This window comes from Capricornis sumatraensis, chromosome 1 (genome assembly GCF_032405125.1).
Source record: "Capricornis sumatraensis isolate serow.1 chromosome 1, serow.2, whole genome shotgun sequence".
In the NCBI taxonomy this organism is placed as follows: Eukaryota; Metazoa; Chordata; class Mammalia; order Artiodactyla; family Bovidae; genus Capricornis; species Capricornis sumatraensis.
In genome coordinates this window covers 15,077,200-15,080,950 of record NC_091069.1, presented here as the reverse complement: position 1 = coordinate 15,080,950, position 3,751 = coordinate 15,077,200, and the positions used below count along the sequence as shown (strand labels likewise).

Here is a 3,751-nt window from a genome sequence, read left to right as displayed (position 1 = left end):
CCTAAGTAATCATGAAAAGGATGAATAATAGTGCAATGAGATAACACATCACAATCGGTAGTATCATTTCAGTTCAGTTCATTTCAGTCTCTCAGTCGTGTCCGACTCTGCGACCCCAAGGTCTTCCCTGTCCATCACCAGGCTTCGCTGTCCATCACCAACTCCTGCAGCTTACTCAAACTTATGTCCTTTGAGTCAGTGATGCCATCCAACCATCTCATCCTCTGTTTCCCCCTTGTCCTCCTACCGGCAGTATAAAATAGTTTTAAAGTGCTTCGGCATTTCTTAGAAATGATGGACGGCACACGTGCGTTCCCACTTCTAGGCGTAAGCCCTGGAAAATTTGCTGTATGATGCAAGGATCTCAAATCCAGGGCTCTGTGACAACCTAGAGAGGTGATGTGGGCTGGGAGGTGGGAATGAGGTTCAGGAAAGAAGGAACATCTGTATGCCTATGGCTGCTTCACGTTGATACGTGTCAGAAACCAGCAAAACATTGTAAAGCAATTATCCTCCTGTTAAAGATAAATTTAAATAAAATAATAAAATGCGACGAATTGTTAAAAAAAAAAAGGAACTAGATGATCGGCATGAGGAGACCTGCGTCTGTTGTGGGTCGTTGCTGCCCACCCCCACATCCCACTTCCTTGCCTGCTTTGCATGAACAGGGATGAGTCCGGCATACAGTCCTCTCCGGCAGCTGGCTGCAGGTGGGCTCCGTCCACAGGGAGAATGAGAGAAGGCGGAGGCCGTCTAGACGTGGCAGGGAAAAGGTATCTTTCCAGGTTCTCTTCGGCTGTGTTTACCCAGCAGCCCGCACCTCTGCAGCATTCAGGGGCCAGCTTCATCCTGAACCCCCCCAGCGAACCCTTCACCCCCCTGGAGAGGACTGCCTCCGTGGAGCTCTGCCTGCATCTTCCCGCAAGCACCCTGCTCATGCCAAATGCTGCCTCCCAGCTACCACGCCTTCTCCAAAGAGGCCAGGGTCCCAGCCTTGCTCTCCCTGGTCTCCCCCTCCGAGCAGTAGCTACGGTCTGCCTTTACACGTGCTCTACTCCTTCGCATCCTTCCTCACCCTTCTTTTGTAGTGAAGAGTATTTTACCAGTTACCAAGTCTTTGTATTAAATGTTCACAGTTCTCCCTAGTGGATCTCAGCTGAATCCTAATGTTTACATGTTTAATAATGTTTATAGCAGCATGTTTTATAGATGAAAATATACTGGAAAAATAAATATTCGTCAGTGGTAGATTATAGAATTAAATTTGCTACACATATGCAAAATAAAGCATAGAGCAGTGAAAATAAACCACAGCTATACACATAAACATGTGTGCGTGCTAAATCGCTTCAGTCGTGTCTGACTCTTTGTGACCGTATGGACTGTAGCCCTCCAGGCTCCTCTGTCCATGGGATTTCCCAGGCAAGGATACTGGAGTGGGTTGCCGTGCCCTCCTCTGGGGGATCTTCCCCACCCAGGGATGGAACCTGCGTCTCCGGTGGCTCCTGATTGACAGACTCTTTTGTTGCTGGGCCAGGGGGAAGCCCACACATAAACATAAGTGAAGCTAAAGAGTATCACGTTGACTGAAAAAAAAAGAAAAGCTGTGAAAGATTGCACAGAGACTATTCATACAGGTACATGTTAAAAACTGACAAAGTAGCAGCGCAGGGGCGGCGGCGGCGGCGGTGGCGGTTGTCATTCGGAGCTGTCGAGACGGCTCTGCCGCAGCTGGTGGCGCAGGTGGCTCGCGTGGACGCGGACGCGGCGGCCGGCCCGCCACCGCAGCCTCAGCGCCCCCGGCCGGGCAGGCGCGTCGGGGCACCCCGAGGCATCCTCCCCCTCCCGCCACCGCGGGGGCCGCGGCTCCCGTCGGCCCTCCGCATCCCCTCACAGTCCGCACCGGCCGCACCTCCTCCTTGGGCTTCGGACCCTCGGCCTCGCCCCTGAAACGTGACTCGCGACTTCAAACCTGGGGACCTCATCTTCGCCGAGATGAAAGGTGATCCTCATTGGCCAGCTCGAGTAGATGAAGTTCCTGATGGAGCTGTAAAACCACCCACAAACAAACTACCGATTTTCTCTTTTGGAACTCATGAGACTGCTTTCTTAGGCCCAAAGGACATATTTCCTTACTCAGAAAATAAGGAAAAGTACGGTAAACCAAATAAACGAAAAGGCTTTAATGAAGGTTTATGGGAGATAGGTAACAATCCGAGAGTGAAATTTTCAAGTCAACAGGCATCAGCTAAACAGTCAAATGCCTCATCTGATGTTGAAGTTGAAGAAAAAAGAAACAAGTGTTTCAAAGGAAGATACCGACCATGAAGAAAAAGCCAGCAATGAGGATGTGACTCAAGCAGTAGACATAACCACTCCAAAAGCTGCCAGAAGAGGGAGAAAAAGAAAGGCAGAAAACCAAGTAGAAACTGAGGAGGCTGGAGTAGTGACTACAGCAACAGCATCTGCTAATCTAAAAGTGAGTCCTAAAAGAGGACGACCTGCCGCCACAGAGGTCAAGATTCCGAAACCAAGAGGCAGACCCCAAATGGTAAAACAACCTTGCCCTTCAGAGAGTGACATGATAGCTGAAGAAGACAAAAGCAAGAAAAAGGCGCAAGAGGAAAAACAACCTAAAAAACAGCTTGAAAAGGATGAAGAGGGCCAGAAGGAAAAAGAAAAGCCAAGAAAAGAGCCAGATAAAAAAGACGGGAAAAAGGAAGTTGAATCAAAAAGGAAAAATTTAGCCAAAACAGGGGTTACATCAACCTCTGATTCTGAAGAAGGAGATGATCAAGAAGGTGAAAAGAAGAGAAGAGGTGGGAGAAACTTTCAAACTGCTCATAGAAGGAATATGCTCAAAGGACAACATGAGAAAGAGGCTGCAGATGGAAAACGCAAGCAAGAAGAACAAACGGAAACTGAGCAGCAGAAGAAAGATGAAGGGAAGAAGCCAGAAGTTAAGAAAGTGGAGAAGAAGCGAGAAACATCAATGGATTCTCGACTTCAAAGGATACATGCTGAAATTAAAACTTCACTCAAAATTGATAATCTTGATGTCAACAGATGTACTGAGGCTTTGGATGAACTGGCTTCACTTCAGGTCACAATGCAACAAGCTCAAAAACACACAGAGATGATTACAACCCTGAAAAAAATACGGCGATTCAAAGTTAGTCAGGTTATCATGGAAAAGTCTACAATGTTGTATAACAAGTTTAAGAACATGTTTTTGGTTGGTGAAGGAGATTCTGTGATCACACAAGTGCTGAACAAATCTCTTGCCGAACAAAGACAGCATGAGGAAGCAAATAAAACCAAAGATCAAGGGAAGAAAGGGCCAAACAAAAAGCTAGAAAAGGAACAAACAGGTTCAAAGACTCTAAATGGAGGATCAGATGCTCAAGACAGTAATCAACCAGAACACAATGGAGATAGCAATGAAGAAAGCAAAGACAACCACGAGGCCAGCAGTAAGAAAAAGCCATCCACTGAAGAGAGAGAGACTGAAATATCTCTGAAGGATTCTACACTAGGTAACTAGGTTGACATACCTGGAATATAAAGAACATTTGAGAAGTTTGTAATGGTTTTCATTTGAAATATTTAGACTGCTGAAAGTTTTAAATTTTTATAAACATAGGTTTTGATGTTTAAAACTTGTTTTGAGGGAGAAATCTCCTTATCTTTGTTTAAAAGTGACTAAACATTGCTAATTGTACTTCTGTAGTATCAACAGCTACATTATACA

At 46.1% G+C, this 3,751-nt stretch overlaps 1 pseudogene; it reads left to right on the top strand.

Moving 5' to 3' along the window:
• The first annotated feature begins 1,950 nt into the window (after positions 1–1,950).
• LOC138074325 (PC4 and SFRS1-interacting protein pseudogene) lies at positions 1,951–3,544 on the top strand (annotated as a pseudogene).
• Positions 3,545–3,751: the final 207 nt, after the last annotated feature.